Here is a 25,916-nt window from a genome sequence, read left to right on the forward strand (position 1 = left end):
AAATGCTTGCTTACGGATTATTATTATTTTTTAAATAAACAAATACTAAACTAATATGATACAATTTTGTTTTTATGATAAAATATTAATATGATATTATTAAGAATTTGGTCATCATATTATAATAAATATAATCTCACATATCACACTTATTTTTATTTTTTTAAAATTAATTGAATTTTTTTATTAACCATCTATACATCACATATTTAATAAATAAAAAAATAAAAAAAATGATAAACACACAACACTTTATATAACAATGTTTAAAAAGAGAGATATTTTTATAAAATACCTTATAAAACTAATATCATTTTATAAAAATACCTTTATTTTTATAATGTGTTGTAAAAAGTGTTGGCTGTTTGGAGCCCTGATGCTAAATTAGTCGCTGTTCTTGTAAGTGTTTCAATCTTTTTATTGTCTCCTTTTGGTTTATTTTACTAATGTGTTTTTATGAGCTCGCTTACCCAAAAAAACAACAAAGAAGAAGTTTCAATCAGTTCAGTAAAACTATGTCGTAGAATCGACTGGTATTGCTTTCTCCTACCTTATGGTAATTCGTTGGAAAGTGTCTAGGTACATCTCAACTCTGCACACATCTAGACATTTGTTTGTATAATTGCCCTTGTTGACAGATGTGGCAACGGCAATGTTCAATATTAACATTAGAATATTGTGCATTATGTTGGGAAATGAAGGGACAGAATGACTCGGCATGGAAAATGGGATAGGGAGTTTGATCTTGGAGTATGGTGTCCTGCATTGTGCTGTTTGTGTAGCTATACCAGTTTGGTGGCATGTTTGGAAGAGAATGAGAGCAAAATTTAAAATTCAATTATCACCAACTTTTGTTACTGAGGTCTAGTGAATTCAAACACACAGTCCCCTTATGAAAAATATCCAACATTTTGCGCGGCATTAGTAGTTTGAAGGTATTTGGAAGGAGTAATTACTTTTTACCACCAAGCTATCAACTTTTTTTGCATTTTTTTCCCCAAGCTACCGAATTGCATCCTAAAACTACCAAAAACCTATAACGTGCACCATTTGGTTAAGATTTCACCATTACCTATATATAAAAAAAAGATTTCACCATTAAGATGGATGAAAGCCAGGTCATATGATAGTTTTTAATGGTTATATCTTTAGTGGAGGGTGCACAGTGTGACTTTTAGGCGGTTTAAGGATGCAATGTGTCAAAGTTGATAACTTTGAGTGCAAAGTGAAAAAGTGGTGGTAATTTGGGGGTCAAAGTGTAATTTCCTTTATTTGGAAATTAAACTTGATGCCTTTAGTTCAACAGTAGTTTTAGATTGAATCCGTGACCTCATCCTCCACTCGTTAATTATGGAGAGGAGAAGCTATCGGTTGTTGACTTTACCAATCATCCTTCACTGCAAGACTCCCTTCTTGTACGATTAGGAATGTCACGTTATAACAATAGATAGCCAGATTATTGTGAGATTGCCAGGACATTGTGAGAATGAAGTTTTTGCTGGGTGGGATTAGCTTGGGTGATGCTGAGACGGGTAATGGACCTCCTAGCTTCTTGGAAACCCATTCAAGGTAACTCTTAGATCACCTCAATTTGGAAGATGGTTCCAATATGTTTATGGTGGTGTATTTGGAGCGAGAGGAACAAAAGAAGTTTTGAAGATCAAGTGTAGTCAATGAATGACCGCCTTTGGTCGATTGTAATTGATTTTAATGGCTTGTCGTTTCATGAATTCCTTGTATCTCTAAACTAAGCATGCTTAGGCGTTGCTCTTGCATATGTCCCATATACTTGGGCTTTTGCTATTCTTTTGATCAATCAAATCTTGTTTACCAATGAAAAAAAAAAAATAGATAGAGCTAATTTATAGTTGATTCATACTTATAAAAAAAAAATGATTCATAAACTAAAGGAAAATTTTGCATATCGCACTTCCATTCCACTTTCATCCAACTATGATGAGGTGTCATTGTCCATTAACCTTTGAATGTTTTATTTTTTAAAAAAATAAAGGATGATCCAAGGGTGAGAAAAGTGTCACATTTTACATAGCGAGATGAAAGTGGGATGAAAGTAGTATGTAGCATTATTCTTATCTAAATCTCTAACCATAGTATGAAATTTAACAAAATAAAATAAACTAAACAATTTCATCCATATCATCTTGTCATCAAATCCAAAACCTAACAATTATTTGTTGAACACTAATTTAGATCACGGTGGGTAATTGGCCGAATGGTGAAGGCAGCTGTAGAGGGTGGTGTTCTAGCCGGTTTCTCGGTGGGTAATGGTACTAATGGCTCTATCATGATCTCACATCTTTTATTTGCAGATGACACACTTCTCTTTTGTGAAGCGGAGATGGGCCAAATTCAAGCTCTTTGTGCACTCTTGTTGTACTTTAAAGCGGTGTTGGGGCTTAAGGTAAACCTTGGTAAATCTGAGATGATGGCGGTGGGTGTGGTGCCTCGTATCAGTAACCTCGCAGACCTCTTGGGGTGTAAAGTGTCGTCTCTACCTATGAAATATTTGGGCCTCCCCTTGGGGGCGACTTTTAAAGCTAGAGCTATTTGGGATGGGGTCATTGAGAAAGTGGAGTAAAGGTTGGCTGGGTGGTAACGACTGTATCTATTGAAGGGGGGCAGCTCACTCTGATAACAAGCACTTTATCTAATCTTTTGACATATTTCTTATCTCTATTTCCGTTGCTTACTAGGGTGGCGAATAGGATCAAGAAGTTATTCCAGGCTTTTCTGTGGGGTGGTCTGGGGGAGGACAACAAATTCCATCTTGTTAATTGGAATAAAGTTTCTCCCCAATCTCGAGTGGAGGATTGGGTGTGCGCAATTTGAGGACTTTTAATACAGCGTTATTGGAGAAATGGTTATGGAGGTATCACTTGGAGGGAGAGTCATTGTGGAAGGAAGTTGTTGACTCCAGATATGGAGGTGCTTGGGGTGATTGGTGTACCGATGTTGGGGGGGGGGGGGGGGGGGGGAGGGCAGGGTGTGGGTTTGTGGAGATATATTAAGGGGGGGTGGCAGTGTTTCGAAAATAATATCCGTTTTGTGGCTAGACAGGACACTAGAATCGTGTTTTGGCTGGATGTTTGGTGTGGAGAGCGCTCTTTGGAGAGGGCCTTCCCAGCTCTCTAAAGTATTGCAGCTAATAGGGAGGCTTTGGTGGCAGACTTGCTTGTGTTTTCCCATGAGAATGTTTTCCCATGGTTCTCATCAATGGAATATTCTATTCACTCTGGAAAATCATGACTGGGAATTGTCTATAGTTTCAAAATTTTTCAACTTGATATATTCCTCAGGAAGTATAACGGTACAGGGTGATAGGTTACAATGGAGCTCCAGTGGCAGCAAGAAGTTCACAGTGAAAGCATATTATAAAATACTGGCTTCACAAGGTAATGTATCCTTCTTGTGGAAAAGTATATGGAGGACTAGTGTACTTTCCAAAGTGGCTTTCTTTGTGTGGACTGCGGCTCTTGGGAGTATTCTAACCACGGACAACTTAAGGAAAAAAGGGTCTCATTGTGATGAATTGGTGTTATTTGTGCAAAAAATATGGAGAATCAGTGGACCATCTATTATTGCATTGTGAGGTGACAAGAGAGTTGTGGAATGGGATATTTAGTAGCGTGGATGTTGCTTGAGTTATGCCATCAAAGGTGGCTGACTTGCTTGCTTGTTGGATCCAAGGCTATCCCCAAGTGGCAGCAGCATGGAAGATGATCCCGTCGTGCATTATGTGGTGTATTTGGATGGAAAGAAATGCGCTATGCTTCGAAGATAGGGAAAGAACAATGGCGGAGCTTCAGAATTTTTTTGTACACACTTTACTCCTGTGGTTTTCAGCCATTGTTCCGAATGGAAACAATGTGCATGATTTCTTATCTTTAATTTAGTGTTTTAGAATGTATTTAGGCGTTTTCTTCTATATACTCCCTGTGTACATGGGCTATGCCTATTTTCATTCATAGTAATGAAACTTACTTCTTACTTATAAAAAAAAAAAAGATCATGGTCTCCATTACTGGGTTTGGCTTGCCAACTTCTCATAATCAATACCTAGGACATTTAAAGCATAAAAAGAAAATGAGTTGAATATCCCGTAAATAGTAAAACATATAGGATAATTATTTTGAGCCATGTTTTACCTTTGAAAACATTCTTAAACATCATGTTGGATGTAAACATCTTGTGGAACACACCTTCTCGACAATCTTCAATGTGACCTGCACATCCACCCATAACATTTGTACCAAAACATGAGAATAATCATACGTATCATGACAAAAGTGTTTCATAAACCCACCCGTGGGTAGCCCAAGTGGTAAAGGTGAACTTGTGTGCATGAGCCCCATGTCATAGGTTTGATTCCCCTTGGGATCAAGTTGCAATTTAAGTGGCAGGTCATGGCGGTGGATTGCTGTGCTAGTCTCCCTAGGGGTTCATGTTCCATGGGTGAGTCCTAATGGCTCTGTCGTGGGGTGGTTCCCCTGTCATTAAAAAAAAAGGTTTTTCATAACATTCAAAACATAAGAATGATGTTTCATAACTTGAGAATAATCATGAGTTCATGACATGCATAATGATGTTTCATAACTTGAGAATAATCATGAGTTCATGACATGCATAACTTTCATACTAAAAATAAAGCTTAACATAAATATGTCCATTATGTTTAAATAGCACATGAGAACTATATTTTGACAACATACCATATAGAAGGTGCATAGAAAAGTGCTTACAGGAAAGGTCAATATCATAGCATATAACTTGAATGTCTCTTTCCTAACTTGCACAGAATCCACACTTCCTTTGCAACTTAGGGAAAACATTCATAACCATTACCATCAACCCCTTTTTACTCCTTCTAATGTTGAGTCATTTTTATACTTGCTTTTGTTTACATGAATGGGTATGATTTCCTTTTTTTTGAGCTCGTGTTTCCAAGAATAAGACCTTGTTTGGTTCGGGCATTTTTTCAGAATTTGTACAAAATATCTCAAAACGTTTTCAAAATCAAAGCAAACATCTTCAAATCTAAAAAAATACACCATTCAACTTGTCACCCAATCATTACCCAAACACAAAAAATCATAAGAACTTTTACGAAAATCAAAACAAAAATTATTGGGAAGTGGGAGATATTTCTGTTAGAGGTTGAACAAAGAATTGCAATCTCTATGAATCCTTTAGGACTTGAACGATGTGCTGTGAAGTGTAGGAGTAGAAAACATAGGACACTTATTTAACTGCTGGAACAGAAATAGAGATGGTAGCCTTCTAGAGTTAAGAGAACCGTACCATTAAGTACCAATCAAGTGGCGGCAGCTTTGAGAGATTGGATGTTCAGACCCTGCCTTTAAATATGGGACTTCTAATCTGGATAGATGGATAGAAATGAAATCAGCAACTATTTCTTGGTCCATTCATGAACAAGAGTGTTGGAAATTCAAAGTTTTTCTCACCTATAGCTGTGGTAGACTTGAAGGAGGTTTTTCTAATGCTTTTCCAATGTTTTTTTTTAGGCTGAAATTAGAGAAAGTCAGGCTGAGAGGGACGACAGGCTCATGATAAAAGAGGGTGAGTTCTTTGGCAGCAATACTAGGGGCTTTAAAGAACAAAACTACGTGACACCATCCTTAAATGGCTGCCGACTCTCGGCACCTTTGTCCCTTCCTAGAAGCTTCGATTGTGAATTTTTCAATACAGCATTTTCCTAGGCTCTCTGAGAGACATGGCAGACTTGCTTTTACGGCTTCTAGGGTCCTAAAAATTTCTGATATGTCAATTCTTTTCTTCATTGGGCAGTTGTAATTGATTTTAATGAAATGAACTTCCATGAATTTTTTTTTTTTTTGATAGGTAAGAAATTTATTAAAAAACCACGTAATTAGGCATATAGCCTAATTACACATGAAGTATACAAGAGAAAATACCTAATTACAAATTAAAGCTAAAAAAAGTACGAAAGTCATTGGAACTAAATCCATCCATTACAGCACGAAATTCATGAACTTCCATGAATTCATGTATTCCTAAACAAGAACGCATAGGTGATGCTCTTGTATATGTTCCGTATACTTGAACTTTTGCCTATACTTGTGATCAATGAAATTATGTTCACCCATAAAAAAATTCTGATATAGAACCTGTCCAAGTTTTGGCAAATGTTTTTTTTCCCTTTCCCTACACCAGGCCTAATAGGGCCCAATCCAACAGTTTTCTTTACTTGCCTATTATAAAAAATCAGCATCCAAAATAAAACCAACCAGTCTTTGAAAATAACCTTATAATTGCATATGCCATAATCAACATAATTGAAATTTTAATATACGGAGTCAGGGCTTTAAGTTCTTGGGTATGACACCCTTTGCGAGTGTGTTTGCATTTTCATACCATTGATCTTTTAGGATGACAAGAGCTTTGATTTTGACCTAAATTATAATTTTCTTGACAAAAGAGACGTTATTTCATATTTTGTAGCATGTTGTACACTTCGTGTTGAATGCATACTTCAGATCTAGCTCTGAAACATTTTTTCGATGTGTCATCCTGATGCTTATTTGTTCTTTATTTGCAGACATCATCTTTCTTTCTTCAAATTTTTAAGGTTCAGTTTACAGAGAAAAGAATACAGATTGTAGGGAAGCAACCCTCTGGTTTGTTTCTTGCTTCTATATCTCTTCTTCTGAGTGAGCAGGTGCCTTTTGCGGAAAAGGACTTGGCTGTGTAAGTACCCTTTACTCACAAAACGGAACCTCTATGTCAGTTGTAGTTTGTACTCTCAGAAAAATTGTATAATATCTTGGACTTCTTTACCAATTGGAGAGGGTTATATTGAAACCCACAAATTGTAACAGTATGGAAGATGGTCCCTATCTGCCTAGTGTGATTAATTTGGAGGGAAAGGAATGATAGAAATTTTGAGGATTGTGAGGAGACGATGGAGGAGATTAAGGCTATGTTTGGTTGTTATAGTTAGCTCAACTTATCCCAAACCAATCATTGATGGGACCTATTACTTTTCCAACTTCCTATAAAAAATTTAAACCCATCTCAACCTATTTTATATATTCAAACACATATCTCAACCTATACATTCAAATGCATCTCAATGGGACCCACAAAATATTATTATTCACAAATTAACTCAAATCATCTGAGATCACCTCAACATCCAAACGCAGCCTAAAACATTACTTTTCAATACTCGACCTTTAGCAGCTTCTATAGATGTTAATGGGCTGAATTTTTATGATCTCTCTCTCTCTCGTAAGTGTTCCTCTTGTTTACATCATGTATACTCGGGTTTCACCCTTTGCGTTTACTACTACAATCTTCGATTACTTATGAAAAATGGTATAATATCTTTTAATTTCACAAAATTCACTCTGGTCATACTAGAATTATCGATTCCGTTTCGTACTCAAGTAAATCAGATGGAATATAGTCTGCATGCAGTGGTAAAGGATTACAAAACTTGCTTATTATTCTCCAAATAAAGTTTTATTTATCAAAAAAAGAAAAATTGCTTTGCTTGCATAAGCCCTGAATGGAAGTTCCTTTGGCCTGATTCACGTTTCTTGAAGAGCTTAAGAAATTGTTTGACTTTTATCTTCCTCTCATCCAAGTAGCTTGAAAAGGTATAGGGAAGTATTCAAGGAAGTTCTGTTTGGTAAATGACATGTGATCTTGCTCAAATTTCCCATGTATGAGATTGTGTTTTCTTAGTAATGTCATTAATATTGTTGATGATATGACCAACTTGGTTTCTATTTTTTCAGAGCACACTAATTTTTCTTGTTATTTTGATTTTGAATTAAATATTGATTTTCATGATGTTTAACAATGTGATGTTTGTTACTTATCAAAAAACATATTGTAACAAAAAACAAAAAAAAAAATTGATGTTTGTTAGCATTTCACTTTTATAGTTTGATCTTGTGCCGTTCTTCTCACTTTCATACTGATATCTTTTTGGTAATATTTTTTCTTGGCAGGAGCAATTTTGTATGTGATAATAAGCATTTGCTAGTTGGACTTTCTAATGGATCTTTATATAGCATCTCATGGAAGGGCGAGGTAATGCCATACTGATAGGCATAAGCAGTTTATTTTCATCTAGATCACGTCAGCACATTTTGAGCATTGATGTTATAAGTGCTTTTGGTATCGAGAGACATTTTTCTTCTAGTTGTAATAATTTCCTTTTAATAGATTGTTATAAGGGGGGCCGGATATTTTCTCTCCATACATTTCTTCTTTCTTTGTTTTTTCTTGCTGTTGGTAGTGGTGTGTTAATGGCAACATCTCATTGTGGATATTAGTGTATTAGTCTAGCCTGAGTTACCGTGTTGGTTGGCTTGGATGGGGCTGTGCAGAGAGGTTGTTATTGATCATAAGGTTTTTGAGTTTAGAAAGGAGACTGAAAGGTGGTGGAGAATCACAGAGAGCAGTCGCCGCCTGGTGAAATACATTTCTTTGGATCATGAAGCCCTAGGATGGTTGGGTTCTATGGTAAGGGAATGTGCAGCTTCATTGGGCTCTTCGGAGTTCCCGAGAACTCGTAGAAAAGGAAATAATGTGTTAATGGTGAGGAGGGGATGTAATAACAATGGCTGTTTTATCTTCATATCGGAGTTTGGGCGTAAAAAGAGGAGAGGTCTACTAGTGGTGCCGGAAGGAAGGAAGGGGAAGGGGTGGAGGAACTTTGGAGTTACATTGAAGGAGCTCAGTCCTCCTTCCTCTGTTTCGAGTGTGAGAAACAGAGTAGTTAGTGTGGTTCAAGCAGGAAACCCAAAGATGGTGAGGGGTGATGGTGGTGCTCCTTCATTGACGGCAGTTGGTGCATAGTCGTACAGTGAGGTGCTTCAAGCACAGAAGGGTCAGTCTCGAGCCATGAGTGCTGTGTTGCTAGGAGTGGCCAATATAGAGATCGTGCATAGATGAGGGGGTGATGGCAGTGTACTGTTGGGGCCAAATGAGGAAAATATTTTAAGGGTCCTAGGTGAGGTGGAGAAAAAAGTTGGGACTTTATTAGAGGAAATAGATTGGCTGAAACGCTGCGTTAAGGGTAAGGAGGTGCTAAGGGTGGGTATGGGCCGTGATACGGGCTTTATTGAAGGGAGAGGCTTGGGTTGTGATTCGGGCTTGAGGGTTATGGGCGTAGGGAGAGGGCATGTGGAGCAGATTGTCTCGACGAGGATAGAGACAAACCCTTTTTTGGGCCAGGCCGTAGGCCCAAGGAAAAGTTGGAGGGCAAAGCAGAGGGTGACTGAGATTTCGGCCCAGGGCCGAGTCATTTTCCGATGGCGCTGATAAGCACCTCGCCGGTCTCCCCACCGGCACAGAAAGAATCGTCGGTCCCGGTCGAGCATTATGGTGAGCCGGTAGAGTCATTCTGGTGGGTAGATTTGGAGGACGACGAGATGGTAGAGGAGATTGTAGTGGCTGAGACCGTGAGGGCTGATCCCCTGTTGTCGTCAGGTGGGTTGCTGTTGGGGAGTGCACAGACTCAGTCGTGCATGGTGGTCGAAGGCCTAGATGATGCTCCTGAGTGTTTAGTCTCGCTGACAGAGGATGGGTTTTTAGTTGATTTCCCGTCGCTGATTCGTGGGTTGTCTTTGGAAAATGCACAGACTCAGCCGTGCGTGGTGGATGGAGGCCTAGCAGTGATTCCTGTGTAGTCAGTTGTGTCGGAGCATGACATCTCGATACTGGGGTCTCCAATAGACTCTCTATCACTGGAGATGGTTTCTTTTGAAGAGAATAAGCTTGGGGATGGGGTTGAAGAATTAAAATTGTCTGTACCTGCCAGTGGGGAACCAGATTCAGTGTGGCTCGGAATTGGTTTTTTTTACTCCTGCCAGTACTGGAGAGGAGGGGGCCATTTTAACTCCTTTGTGTACACTTCCTCCCAGCTCTAGTTATGGGAGTTGTTCGTCAAAGTGGGTTTTCAAGAAAGTAGAAGAGATTCAAGCTGTCATTGGGATTTCGTTTGGAGGTTACAAAGAACAATTTAAGGCTCTCCTCGTAGCTCTTGAGGATAGCCATTCGAAGTTAGCCTCAAAGTGGGATAGAGAATTTAAAAAGTTAAAGTGCTTCATTAATTATGATGTGAAAGAAGGGTGTGGCAGAAGAGATAGATCGAGAGAGAGGGGCAATATAGTTTTGTTATGAAACCTAAGATTTTATCATAGAATGTTCGGGGGCTCAATGATCGCAATAAACGCTTTAGTATTAAATCGTTATTGCGGATGTGGAAGGGTGATGTAGTGTGTTTGCAAGAAACAAAGTTGCGATTAATTGATAGGAAAATTGTAAGAAGTTTATGGGGGTGCTTGTATGTGGGTTGGACTTATTTGGCCTCTTGGGGAGCCTCAAGTGAAGTGTTACTTATGTGGAATAAAAGAGTGGTTGAGTTGATTGAGGAGTGTATTGGAAAGTTCTTGGTTACGACTCTTTTTAAAAATGTGGTTGATGGATGGGAATGGGCATTTGCAGGCTCCTATGGTCCCAATGTGGATAGGGATAGGAGAGGGTTGTGGGAGGAGTTGGCGGGCGTATACTCCTTATAGGATGTGCCGTGGTGTATGGGGGTGATTTTAACACTATTCGCTTTCCTAGTGAGCGATCAGGGCACTATCGACATTCTATGGCTATGGAAGAATTCAGTGAGTTCATCTTTGATCTGGACCTCATGGATCTCCCTCTGGTAGAGGGAGAGTACACTTGGTCAAATGGGCGGGTTTGGTCGAGATTGGATAGATTCCTTGTATCTCCTTCGTGGGAAGCTAAATATCCGGAAGTAAGTTAGAAACGACTAGCTCGAGTCAGTTTAGATCATTTTCCTATCATTTTGGATTGTGGGGGTATTCACAGGGGCACTGATATTTCAAGTTTGAAAACATGTGGCTAACAGCGGATGTGTTTGTAGAGATGGTACGTGCTTGGTGGTCTTCATATTAGTTTATTGGTACTCCAATTTACATTCTTGCAAGCAAGTTGAAGGCACTGAAACAAGACTTGAAGTGGAATTTAGAGGTTTTTGGTTACATTGACAATCAGAAGATTACACTGTTGGAGGAACTGCAAGACTTAGAGGAGAAAGAGTTCTTAGGAGATAATTTGGAGGAGGTGTTATTGAGGAAGGGCATGGTGATGGCAAACCTGGGGAGGATTTTGTTGTCAAAGGAGACTTCATGGAGTCAAAAATCCAGGGCTCTTTGTTTGAAAGAAGGTGATAGGTGTACGAAGTTCTTTCACAAAGTGGTTAATTCACATCGGCGTAACAATGCTATTGAGTCACTTTAATCAGATTCTCAGGTGCTATCTTCTCCTCCCGAGATAGAAAACCATATAGTACAGTACTATGAGACCCTTCTCACAGAATCGGTTCCTTTGGAGGCCGAAGCTTGATGCTTTGCATTTTGAGGCAATTGACTTGCAGAGTGTGAGTGTGTTGGAGAGACATTTTGTTGAAGAAGAGATTTACAAGATCATATCTGGCATGGCCAAGGATAAAGCGCTAGGGCCGGATGGGTTTTCAATGGGTTTCTTTCAAACTTGCTGGGACATTGTGAAAGGTGATGTTATGCAAGTTTTCAGTGAATTTCACTCTTTCCAAAAGTTTGAAAAATCCCTTAATGCGACCTTTATTGCTCTCATTCCCAAGAAACACGGTGCTTTGTCTATTGAAGATAATCTTAATAGCGTACTTAGCCTAGTGTTGGAACATATTATTTCCAAGTCCCAGAACACTTTTATTCAAGGGAGACAAATTCTTGATTCAGTACTCATTGCAAATGAGTGCTTGGACTACAGATTACGGGAGGGAGGTTCAAGTGTTCTATGGAAGCTTGACATGGAGAATGCATATGATCATGTGAATTGGGAATTTCTCTTATACTTGCTTGAGACATGTGGCTTTGGGGTTAGGTGGATGGCATGGATGCGTCATTGTATTTCAACCTTTCGGTTCTCTGTTCTGGTTAACGGCACACCTGCTAGTTTTTTTGATAGTTTGCTGGGATTGCGGCAGAGAGATCCTCTATCTCCTCTTCTATTTGTTATAGTTATGGAGACTTTAAGTAGGATGTTGCAAGCAGTTGTTGGGGTAGGTTTCTTATCGGGTTTTTAGGTGGGCAATGGTTCTGGTGGTTCTATTATCATTTCACATCTTCTTTTTGCAGATGATACGTTAGTTTTTTGTAAGCGAATAGTAGCCAGATCCAAACTTTACGAGCATTGCTATTTTGCTTTGAAGCAGTGTCAGGATTAAAGGTGAATCTGGGCAAGTCTGAGATGGTTCCTATGGGTGCGGTCTCAAATTGGATTGTAAAGTGTCCTCTTTCCCAATGAAATATCTGGGTTTTCCGCTGGGAGCAACTTTCAAGAATAGAGCTATATGGGATGGGGTAGTGAAGAAGATAGAGAAAAGTTTGGTTGGTTGGAAACGGGTGTATTTATCAAAAGATGGCCGCCTCACTCTTATCAAGAGTACTCTCACTAACCTCCCCACTTATTTTTTATCTTTGTTTCCTATGCCTGTAGGGATGGTGAACAGAATGGAGAAAGTCTTTAGGGCATTCTTATGGGGAGGCATGGGGGAGGAGAAGAAATTCCATCTAGTTAGATGGAAGACTGTATGTGCCTCAGTTGTGAATGAGTAACTTGGGAACTTTTAATAAAGTTTTATTGGGAAAATGGCTTTGGAGATATCATTTGGAGGGGGGATCATTATGGAAGGATATTATTGATGCTAAATATGGTGTTGCTTGGGGTGGTTGGTGCTATATGTGAGAGGGGGGTATGGTGTGGGTTTATGGAAGTACATAAGGAAGGGGTGGCCATGTTTTGTAAATCAAATTCGCTTTGTAGTTGGTAAGGGCATTCGTATCAGATTTTGGCGGGATATCTGGTGTGGAGAACACGCATTGGAAATGGCTTTTTCGGCCTTATACCGTATCGCAGTTAATAGGGAGGCTTCAGTGGCAGACATGCGTTTATTCTCTCATGGTGGGCATCAGTGGAATGTTCTCTTTAGTAGGAATTTCAATGATTGGGAATTACCTATTGTTTCAGAATTTTTCAGCTTACCATATTCCACGAAGACTCCTATGGCACAACGAGATAGTTTGAAGTGGGGGTCTAATAACCACAAGATATGTACAGTTAAGGCATATTATAGCATCTTAACAATACACCTTGATATGATTCCGTTCCCTTGGAAGAATATTTGTAGGTCTCGTGTGCCTTCTAAAGTAGTTTTTTTTTGTTTGGAGTGCTGCTCTTGGGAAGATATTGACCACAAAAAACTTGAGAAAGAGAGGATGTGTAGTGATGGATTGGTGCTACATGTGCAAAAAGAATGGAGAATCTGTGGACCATCTATTACTACATTGTGAGGTAACAAGGGTGTTGTGGGAGGAGATCGTTTTAAGGGTTGATGTTGCTTGGGTTATGCATATGAGGGTGGTGGATTTGTTGGGTTGTTGGCCAAAGATGCAAGGCAACCATCAAGTGGCAGCAGTGTGGAAGATGATTCCGTTGTGTATTATGTGGTATATTTGGACAGAAAGGAATGCGTGTTGCTTTGAAGATAAGGAACACACAATATCCGAGTTGAAGAATTTTTTTCTCCACACTCTAATGTGTTGGTTTTCCACTATTGTATTATATGGGGATAATGTTCAGAATTCTTATCTTTAATTTATCACTTTTAGAATGTAGTTAGGAGTTCTTATATATACTTCTTGTGTACAAAGACTGTCTATTTCATTCATATATATAATATCTATCTTTTACTGATAAAAAAAAAAAAAAAAATCCTTTTAATTATAGTCTTCACCTTGACAGTTTTATGGATCATTTGTACTTGATCCCCACTCTCGTGACAGCAGTAAAATCGCTTGTCCATCAAATTCTCTTGATAATGGTTTCACTTCTGGTGGAGCCCCTAGAGTTATTATCCAGGACCATAATGTCTCAAGGACGGCTGCTATTATTCAATTGGAGCTTAATCTTCCATTGAGGTTGCTATTGGTGTTATATTCTGATGGACAAATGGTGTTGTGTTCAGTAAGTAAGAAAAGATTAAAGCAAGCTGATTCTATTAAAGCTGAAAGAATTTTGGGCTCTGGTGATGCTGTATGTGCTTCAGTAGCTTCCGAACAACAAATCCTTGCTGTTGGTACCAGAAGAGGGGTTGTTGAGTTATATGATCTGGCAGAATCCACACCTCTTATTCATACCGTGTCTTTGTATGACTGGGGGTAAGGCTTGGATAAAATTAGTAAATCTATAAATCAGTGGCATAATGTAATGATTTTTTGTTTTACTTTGTAGGGCTAGATTCTGAGAATCACCAGAGGCTGCTATAAAATTTAGTTGCCTTGCCTAAGATTCTTAAGATAATATTCCTTTATGTCCTGGTTTTATGTTAATTTACACTTACCTCATTTCTTTTTCATCTTCACATGATAGTTTCTTTCATCACTATTGAGTTGCAAGAGGTTTAAAAGAAAAGGTGTCCTCAAGTTCCAAGAGTTGCTCTAAAGAATTATTATTTTTTAAGCAAGAAATTTTATTAATAACAACAATAGGCATAGCTCAAGCATACAGGACATATACAAGAATGTACAACCGATGCAAGAAAATTGTGGACACTTAGTCCCTTAAAATCTATTGCAATGTCCAAAGGAACAAAATGTTGAAAGAAGAAAAACTTTAAGCTCATCTATCATCCTCTTGCGATCTTCAAAGCTTCTATTATTCCACTCCCTCCAAATGCACCACAATAGGCATATGAGAGCCATCTTCTATGTTACTGCAATTTGTGGATTATCATGTAAGCCTCTCTAATTTGCTATAAAATCCAACCTCTAGGTGTGGTCTCAAATAGTAAGGGCCTTGGTCTTAGTGGTATTTGTCACTCTAGGTCTAAGGTTTGAACCCTTAGGAGCAAATAATTTTTAAGGGCCACGTCCCATCGATGAAAAAGCCGATGATTTGCCTTATCTGCATGAGGGGAACACGTTACCTTGGTCTAGGGTTTCATCGGGTAAAAGTGGTTGCGTTTGTACAGTCTCCGAGATTCCTCATCATCAAAGAATGTGCTTGATAGTCCACCAAGCGTCTAGGCATGAGACCCATATTAATCCCACTTTAGCAAATAAATCGTTCCATAAGGTCCTGACTACTTCATAATGTAGTAACAAATGGTCTTGCACATGTAACACAAATCCACCACAATAGTCAGACGTTTCCTTAGGTTATCCATAGTAAGGATCTTCCCTAAGGAAGCTGTCCAGACAAAAAAAGCCACTTCCAGGGGTGCCTTAGTCTTGAAAAAGTTCCTCCAAGGGAATGTATTAGTGTCTTGGGTTGTGAGAGCCTGGTAAAATTATCGAACCGTGAACCTTCCTTTTTTAGAAAGGCACCAAAGGATTTTGTTTGCTTCTCTAGCTCACTCTTGTAGAGTAGAGAACTAAAAATTTTATGATGGTTTCTGCTTCCCAATCTTGTGCTCCTCAGAAGAAACTAACGTACAATTGAAGGGAACCATCGGAGAATACCATAAGACCAACTATTGAGGTTTCCGTTGCACACGTAATCTCATACATATCTGAAAGATTTATTTGAGGTTCCAATCTCCATACCATAGATTGTGCCAAAATTTGATACAAGACCCATCACCCACCTCAAGTCTAGTGTGTCAATACATAGGAAATGACCACTAAATGTGATTATGATTCCTGTACAAACACTCCTTTAGTTTGGTAAAAGATATCAAGTTGGTCTGCTGTTCAGAGGGGGTTCGGGGAGATTTTTCCCCTGAAACTTGTTGATAAAAAAATATTAACGCAATAGAGCCCGATTGAACACATACAAGTCAAAACTCCCAACCCTCCACTTTAAATTGGAGCGCATAGCTATGCGTAGTTCACTAGATGAAACTTGAATTTATCTCCCATCCCACTCCACAAAGAACCTCGTTGTATCTTCTCTATACTTTTGGTTGTCATATTATCAAGCAGAAATAAAGACAAGAAGTACTTGGGCAAGTAAGAAAAGGTGATTTTAGGCCTCGTTTGGATAGTGAGATTAGATGAGATGATCTGTGAATAGTAGTGAAATATTTGAGTTAATATGTTTTATGGGGTTTTGGGAAATGAGAGAAAAAGTTAAATAAAATTATTATGAAGTTAAAATATTATTAGATTATAAATTTTTAATATTATTTTTGTTTTGGGATTTGAAAAAGTTGAATTGTTTTTGTATTTTGTTTGGAAGTTTCAGAAAGTTGTAATGGTTAGGTAATGATTAGATGAAAAAGTTGAAGATAAGGGTATGCTCCACGGAAAATAAGGGTATCATCTGCAAATAAAAGACAAATTCTTATGCCTCTTAAGTTTCTTTAGAGTCACACTAAAGAAATGATATTCTTAAGTCTCTTTTTCATCATCTTTCCATCATCCTTAATGTGGTATCAAATGATTGGAAAGTAAGTGGACCTGCATTGCATCTGAGAATTGGAATCTTGCATGTATAATACGATGCATCATTTCATGGCTTAATGATATACTACAAAGTATTAAGCATTACTGGCTTGCTTTTGTATCAAATTTTATGCATTTCCTTATTTTAGCAGTTCATTCGAATTGATCAATGATGGCTAAAGTGAGTCGTGTATTTCTTCTTCAGGATGTGCCAATTTGATTTATTTGCTAATATCTGCTTCCTATTTTTTAAGTTTTCTGGATTAGGATTATAGCATCGTAGTTTGAATTGAAGTCTGTGTCATATACTATATGGGTAGAGGTTACAGATCATGAGGTATGGTAGGTTTTAACTTTTTATGTCTTGACATTGTTATTTTGCAGATATTCAATGTAGGATACTGGCTCTGTCAGTTGTATTGGATGGACACCTGATAATTCAGCTTTTGCAGTTGGGTGGAAGTTAAGAGGACTTACTGTCTGGTCTGTTTCTGGGTGCCGTTTGATGTCAACAATCCGTCAAATTGGTTTAAGTTCTGTATCTTCTCCAATGGTTAAGCCAAACCAGGATAGTAAGTATGAACCTTTAATGGGGGGCACCTCACTGATAGAGTGGGATGAATATGGATATAGGCTTTATACCATCGAGGAAGGATCTCCGGAGAGAATTGTTGCATTTTCTTTTGGAAAATGTTGCCTAAACAGAGGAGTTTCAGGCATGACATATGTCCGTCAAGTGATTTATGGTGCAGATCGATTGCTTGTTGTGCAGTCCAAGGCTACTGATGAACTTAAAATACTACATCTTAACCTTCCAGTTATGAATTTGACTTGCGAACTTGAAAAAACAATTGATATCCTTGCAATATGGATTTTCCTGATTAAGCTTTGCCTTGACTCAGGTTTCGTACATGTCCCAAAATTGGCCAGTTCAACATGTGGCTGCTAGCAAGGATGGAATGTTCTTAGCTGTTGCCGGTCTCCATGGGTTAATCTTACATGATATAAGGGCAAAAAAGTGGCGAGTCTTTGGAGATATTACTCAGGAACATAAGATTCAGTGCAAAGGTTTGTTATGGCTGGGGAAGATCGTTGTTGTCTGCAACTACATTGATTCTTCTAACATGTGAGATGATTATCAATGGTTACATGTTCTATTTAGTTAATCTATTTTTTTTTTTTTATCTGTCTGAAATGCTTATACTTTATGATAATCTATTTCAATTGATGCTCATTTATTATGCAATGCAGGACATTGCTATTTATAATTCTAACAGAGTTGGTCCATTGCAGGTATGAGTTGCTTTTTTATCCTAGATATCACCTTGATCAAAGCTCACTGCTTGGTAGGAAACCATTGCTTGCCAAACCAATGGTGATGGATGTCTATCAAGAGTACATTCTTGTTACGTATCGACCGTTTGATGTCCACATATTCCATGTGAAGTTATTAGATGAATTGACACCGTCTAGCACCCCAGATTTACAGGTAAAGGAATGTTCTTTTAGTTGTTCTTCTTTGAGTATAAAATTGGAAATGGTACTGCTTTCTGTTTTCTTGAAATTTCAGTTTGCACTCTGAATGATAGATATTCTTTAACGAGACTTTATTCTTCATAGATTTTTAAGTGATAAAATGACAAACAGCTTTCTACAGTACGTGAACTCTCAATCATGACTGCAAAGAGCCATCCTGCAGCCATGCGTTTTATCCCTGATCAGCTTCCAAGAGAGGGCATCCCAAACAATCATGTTTCTTCCTCTTTGGCTCTGTTACTTAGAGAGCCTGCAAGGTATGTGTCCCCACCTCAAAGTGATAAATAGAAATTTTCATAAATCACATGCCTCTGAATGGATGTGTGCTATGCTAGATGTCTGATACTGAGGGCGAATGGAGACCTTTCACTTCTTGACTTGGATGATGGACACGAAAGAGAGCTCACTGACTCTGTTGAATTATTTTGGGTCACTTGTGGTCCAGAGGAGAAAACAAATCTAATAGAGGAAGTTTCATGGTTAGATTATGGTCACCGAGGAATGCAGGTAATGAACTGTAGTGGTCTATATTGTTTTTTAATACTCTTATTTGTTATCATTCGGCTTTATTATGGTTCACCTTTAGTTTTGGTTATCTTTACTTGTCTGATATAGATTCTGGTTGGAAGCTTATTTTTACAGGTTTGGTATCCATCTCCTGGTGTTGACCCTTTTAAACAGGAGGATTTCATGCAGGTATGCATGTCTTTAAGACTATATTTGATTTTTCACCAGACAGTACGGAACAGAACATGTGAATTTTTGTGTAATTTGTTTGTTTTCTTGTTTTTCTAGTCTTTCTATTTCATTTATCTAATCTTTTTCAATTATATTGGATGTCTAATCATCCAATATAGAAAAAATCGGAGGGGTTACTGATTCAAAACATCTCAGAGTTTAATATTATATGGTTTGTGGCTTTAATTGATACTGTGAGAGATGTGGTTTCTTTTGTAATTTTAATTAAGATGGAGTCAATTATGTTTTTATGTTCTGGTTGTCTTTCATGCAAGCAATATGGCTATAGATGTTCTTACCTTTGGAAAAGGAGATGCTAAGTTTCCTAATTATTGAGATTGGTAATGTGTTTGACTAATTTTTAATCCAGAAAAGTTATGGTTTTGCATCTTTAACAATGAGCTTGTGGGATGTAAGATATTTTGATCTGGTTTTAGTCGAGGTTCTCTGAGTTAAGTAACTCGGCATTAATTTCTAGTTGGATCCTGAGCTGGAATTTGATCGCGAGATATACCCACTAGGGCTTCTTCCAAATGCTGGTGTTGTTGTTGGTGTTTCCCAGAGGATGTCATTTTCAGCATGCACAGAGTTTCCATGTTTTGAGCCTACTCCTCAAGCTCAAACTATACTTCATTGCCTACTTCGACACCTTCTTCAGGTACCTTTCTATAATATTCTTTGATATGGAGGTTTCCCTTTCTCATGCCGAAACTATAAGCGTATTATGATTTCCTCAATGCCACCATCCACCCACCCTTCTGTGTGTTTCAAGAGTTTTTTGCCCTCGGGGAGGGATGGGTGGTTATACACAACATTCTCATAATGGTAATCTTTGAAGGGACTGAGATCAACTGCAGATAGCATGAATTACTAGCCTCGTGACCTCATTTGGAAATTCCCAGTCTCAAGCTTTTCACTTGTGTTTACTCATCTAACGCAATGAAACTTATTTTTTCTTTTTTGGCTTTAAGTTACACTTGCATCCAGTGGGTCTCAAACCTATGATCTCACCCTCCATCCTTGTTGGAACCCTAAAGCTTGAGCTCATTGGCATATTCAGCCATCCTATCGGCAGATTGTTGGTCCTTGTTGATTTACCATAATTGAAAAATTAGCATGTGTAATAATTTCTGGCAACCAGCTAGGTTATTGGGCTGTACTTATTATGTTAGCTGGGCCAATGTCTAGTCAATTATGTTATTTCAAAACTTGAGTAAAATCACAAGAAAACTGGGGAGTGGTATGTATAAGGCCTGTTGTTAAGGATTTGAATCTTTCAAGTATTGCAGTGTTGCTATGATTTGGGAATTGGAGTATTCTTTTGTAAAGCAATTGACTATTTACTAATACTTCTGGACTATTAGCTTTAAGATATGATTGGCTGGCTTCAACATTATCAATAAAATTAAAGTTTGTGCATACTGAGTAATCATGAATCTCAATTAGATCTCTACCACACTTTGGGTTAGTTTCTAGAAAAACTGATCTACTATCTTTACTTTTCTGACTTTCTAGATGGCATTAATCAAATGCTTGCTTAACCAAATTCATTTATTGTTCTTATTTTTCTTGCAAGTAGGAAATCCTTATTAAAAAGTGCAAAAGGACTAACCAAATTTATTACTTGTTCTTATTAGAATCTTAATTTCCATTAATACTCATTTTTTGATAAGTTAAGCTTTATTAATGATCAAAAGAGGCGTTGCCCTTGTACACAAGATGTACACATGAGATACACCTAACCATAAAAAGATAAAAGAAAAACAAAGTCCTGGACACTAGAAAGAGAATAACTGAAATGAACAATCATCCAATGGTAAAGGGTTTTAAAGAAGAAGTCTTTGAACTCCATCTTCTTGCTATCCTCAAAATTCTAGTTGTTTCTTTCTCTCCAAATGCACCACATCAAACAAGGGGGGATCTTCCACAATGCTTTGTTTTGAGAATAGCCAAACTACCCTTTTTAACCCTCCGAAAGATCTATCAAACAAGGCATAATCCAAACAACCCAAAAACAGAATTCCACAAAACAGTAGCCACCTCACAGTTAACGAAAAGATGATCAGTCGACTCCCAATCTCTTCAACATATGCAGTTCCAATCCACACAGTTATCTTCCTCTTCCTTACATAATTAAAAGCAAGAATCTTTCCTAAAGAAACTGTCCAAACAAATAAAGATACTCTAAAAGGACCTTTTTTCCACCAAATGTTCTTTAATGGGAATGAGCTACTATTGTGGGAGATCAAACATTATAGAATGATCTGACTTCGAACACCCCACATTTTTTAGGGGCCCATCAGAGCTTGTCCTCCATTGTTATGTATGTCATGATTTGATCATGAACCGAAATTAGTCTATAACAAAGTGATTGCAAGGTTTAGTGTGTATGTCGTGATTAATAACCATTCCTATATGTGGAAATTGATAACAACTGATTGATATTCTCAATGAGAAAAGCTGATTGTTTTTGTTGTTATACTCTTAACAAACTTGACAACTGCCATTATAAACATGCAATAACTGTTTGTGGTACTTGTTTAATGAGCCAGGTAGAGCTCACTGAGGTTAAACGAAACTCAAATGGTGTAGGGCTTATCGTTATGGATTCTGACTGCTCAATGATTAGGTTCAAAGTGATTTCAGCCTAAAGGAATGTTATAGATGTTAAGTATAAATTAAATAATAAAATCTACATCTTCCCATTAGCTTAAGTTTTTGGGACAAGTGGTGATTTCACATGGTATCAAAGCAGGGGTACTGAATTCAAACCCTGACTCTACACTTTACTCAATCTAATTAAATATTTCACATATTGGGCCCACTCATTGAGGGGGAGTCTAACCCACACGTGATGGGGAGTTTTAAGATATAAATTAAATAATAAAATCTACCTGTTCCCATTAGGTTAAACTTTGGGACAAGTGGTGATTTCACAATAGAATTGACTTTGGAGGGCTAGTGGATGGGTCCGTCAAGCACTTAAAATTCAGCTTCAAGGATAACAAAAAATATTTTACCTTCGCCTAATTATTGGCTTATAATATCAGTTACTGTAGAGTTTCTTTGTTTTTTTTGTTCAACTCTTTTACTTTTAAAAAAAACTATAAGAGTTGTTTCAACTTCAGAGTGATGACAGTAGAGCTTCAGTGAGGATGTGAAACCTCACATATGAGTCTGTCAATATGTAATCTTTCTACTTAAATTGGAACACTTGTTTACAAATAAACATAGGTCCAAAAGTAGACTTCAAAAAAGAATATCTCCCTGCTATAAAAAATCATGCTACTTTCTGCATTTGGTTTTGTTAAAAACTTCATGTATATGTCATATTAATAACAGTGTTCATTCTTATGTTTCAATATTCTTCCTTTCTAATTCAGTTTTTGTATGCGTGGGCCAGAGGGAAAAAAGGGAAGAGGCTTTACGGTTGGCGCAATTATCTGCAGAAAAACGAGAAAAACCTCATTTTTCGCATTGTCTGGAATGGCTTCTTTTTACAGTATTTGATACAGAAATAACCAGGTATGTTTGAATCTAGGAAGGGAATCAATCTGACTTTTAGCTTGACCGTTTATTAATGGGACATGATGTGCACTTTCTTGCTCAAGTGAATTGACTTTTAGCACATATGAGAACAGTTGACTAGACAATGCGAGTAGGTGCCTACATTTTTTCTTTTTTCTTTTTTTTATGTTTGTCAAAGATAAAAATGTCGTTCCTACCTACTAATAACTCCTCAACATTGATAAAGGTATAACTTGATACCAGGTCTTGAGCCATTATACCAACATGTGTTAGTCGGTTCCTTAATCAAGTTGTTTATTGGCATTGATGATTTCCTTGTTCTTAAATGTTTTTCCCCTAATTTTCTATTTTGGGGGAAGTTGTGTGATAATTTCAACATTTCTATCTGTGTTTATGCAAACCATGTTGCTTACTATGTAAATTGAACTCCAGGCAAAACATAAACAAGCACCACGTTTCAGCCCCTAAATATGCTAACAACTCATCTCTTCTGGAGAAGACCTGAGATTTGATCAGAAGTTTCCCAGAGTATTTTGATGTGGTTGTCAGTGTTGCAAGAAAAACCGATGGTCGACATTGGGCAGATTTGTTTTCTGCTGCTGGAAGATCAACAGAGTTCAGTGTTTCACTTCACTTTTTATTTTTAGTCATTTTTCTTCCATTTAATATTTTTACCTCATGTTTGAAGTGTATAGGAATCATGTATATTAGGAACTAATCACAATGCGGCAAATTATGGACCACAGACATGTGCAACTTTGTATGCTTAATTTTGGTGTTCTTTTTTCTTATTATCTCAAATCCAATTGTTTTTTACTTCTAGTTTCTTCTATTTCTAGGTTGTTTGAGGAATGCCTCCAGCGGAGATGGTATCGAACTGCTGCTTGTTATATACTTGTAAGAAATACTCTGTTTTTTGGGAAGGCAACCTCTCTTCTTTCTCTGAAGTATGGGTTAAAGCTTAACTGTTAAATATGAATATGTTGAACAATTCTTTGAGAAAATATGTTTCTTTATTTAAAACTGATGCCATCATTCTTCTTTCCTGATTACATGATGGTAAGCAGTTTAACGTTATGCGTAATATCCAATGCTTTAACAAGTATTATACTTACAATCATTTACCTCTTCTAGAGTACTTGGCTAGAATTTGATCGGTAATAACATCCAATAAAAAAAAAAATTGATCGGAAAGACAGGTGTTTTTTTTTTTTTTTTTTCCTTTGAAAAAGAAAATTTCAACCCTACACATAAACTGCAGTATTCTCCATGTAAGAGGTACATTTTCAAAATCTCTTCTTGTGTGGTTACAAGGCTATGCACAAGAAGTAAAAGTGTCCCTGCTGTAATGCATGATAAAATCTGGTCTGAGACTATTGAACGCATACAATAAATTTCTGCCTTTAGATGTGATCTGAGTGTGTGAACCTGTCAATTTAGTTTTATCAATTCATTTCATCTTGAATGTTCAGGTAATTGCTAAACTTGAAGGTCCCGCCGTCAGTCAGTACTGTGCTTTACGTTTATTTCAGGTAGAGACTGGTATTACATTGCAAAAATTATTCCATTTTTAACCTTGTTCGCCTTTTGTTTGTTCTTTTTTAAGTTTAATTTTGGCAATGATTGTCAAACCCTCTGTAGGCAACGCTTGATGAATCATTATATGAGCTTGCTGGGGAGCTGGTATGAGCTTGATATGATGATATGATTTTTTTGACAATTGGTACCGATATCTTGAAGAGGGATAATGGTTTCTTCTTCATTTTATTATTAGGTGAGGTTCTTGTTGAGATCTGGAAGGGAGTATGAACAGGCATCCACAGATTCAGACAGATCATCTCCTAGATTCTTGGGCTATTTTCTATCCCGTACAAGTTACCGGAAGCAGTCCTTGGATAAAAGGTTAAATTTTCAATATGGTTTTTAGGATTCTCAGACCCCGGTCACTTTGACATTCCATATGATACTAACTTCAGATCTTATTTTCCCTCTTTGTTCTAGCAGCAACTCATTGAAAGAGCAAAGTGCTCATGTTGCTCCTGTTAAGAATATCTTAGAAAACCATGCTAGTTATTTAATGTCAGGGAAAGAACTTTCCAAGCTTGTTGCATTTGTAAAAGGCACCCAGTTTGATTTGGTGGTAAGAAAAGCTTGTGTTTTTCTTCTGCATATTATGCCCTACTGTGAAGTGATTTCAAGTTTTCTGATGACAACGTGTGCTGCAGGAGTATCTTCAAAGAGAAAGATATGGATGTGCTCGCTTGGAGAACTTTGCTTCAGGGCTTGAACTGATTGGGCAAAAGGCATTAACATCTGAAAACCCTTAAATGCCATTAATTAATCTCTATATTAAGTGTTTTAACCGAAGAGGAATTGATGCAGAGGCTTGATCACAAAGCATGATTAGGCATCTAATTCCACAATATTTTTTTTTAAATACACTCTCTCTCTCTCTCTCTCTCTCACTGAAGTCTCTAATGTATCCAGCTTCAAATGGGGATGTTACAAAGCCGGTTGGATGCAGAATTCCTCTTGGCTCATATGTGCTCTGTCAAGTTCAAAGAGTGGATTGTTGTATTGGCTACCCTTCTAAGAAGATCTGAGGTAAAGTTGGCTTCCTTTATACAAACTGTGGTATCTTATATATTTATGCATCCACATAATTGGTATGACTTTTCCTGAGCTCAACTAAAAGAAACGCATGAAAGGACATTTTATTCCTTTTGATAGTTAGGCAGATCACTCGTATACTTCTTGTGTACCTCTTTCTTTATTGATGAAATCTTATCACAACAAAAAAGTAATTTCTGTGGTGAGAATTTTCAAACTGGAACCGTGGAACGGCAATTACACTTGTTTTTGCTTACCCTACAAAGGGTTATTTGTGACGGAGCCTAGTGGGGGCAATTATTTGACCTCTTTGGGAATGCTTGCATTCTTATATTACCATGCTCCTGGTGTTTTATAGCTCAATGTACTCTTTCAACATTTTTGCACTAGAGATGTTACAATTACTTGTAAAGCAAGAGATAACAACAAATGAATGACAAGCTTGTCAAAAAAAAAAAAACAACAAATCAATGACAAAAACCATTGATTAGAACCAGTACAGCAAGCTAAAAAGCATATGGAGAAATGTCAAAATATGTTCAGATGGTGGGATGGCACTGTGTATTATAGGACGTTTTCGTGCATGCTTGCCAAAGAGGCATCTAGGTGCCATGTGAATTGATATTTGAAAGAGGGGGAAGACAAAAGTGATTTTACCAAAAATATTTTTATCTCATATGGATAGTCTGATAATAACTCTAGACCCTTTATGAACCCATATTCCTTGTAAATTTGTCAGGTTCTTTTGGATCTTTTCCAGCATGATATGCGGTTATGGATGGCATATAGCATTACCCTGCAGGTGTTTATGCCTCTAAACTTTCATGTTCTTAGAATTAATTATGCAATTACTTGTATATCCGTATCTTAATGTCTTCTTTATTGATCAATGATTGTCAGTCGCATCTGGCATTTTCTGAATACCATGATCTGCTTGAAGACTTGGAAGAGAAACTTTCATCAGTTGCAAATTTGGAAGAGAAATGA

The 25,916-nt window shown here is 37.5% G+C and overlaps 1 pseudogene; it reads left to right on the forward strand.

The window, feature by feature from the left end:
• Positions 1 to 359: 359 nt before the first annotated feature.
• LOC121246031 lies at positions 360 to 25,916 on the forward strand (annotated as a pseudogene).

Source organism: Juglans microcarpa x Juglans regia, chromosome 1S, assembly GCF_004785595.1.
Source record: "Juglans microcarpa x Juglans regia isolate MS1-56 chromosome 1S, Jm3101_v1.0, whole genome shotgun sequence".
NCBI classification, from domain to species: domain Eukaryota; kingdom Viridiplantae; phylum Streptophyta; class Magnoliopsida; order Fagales; family Juglandaceae; genus Juglans; species Juglans microcarpa x Juglans regia.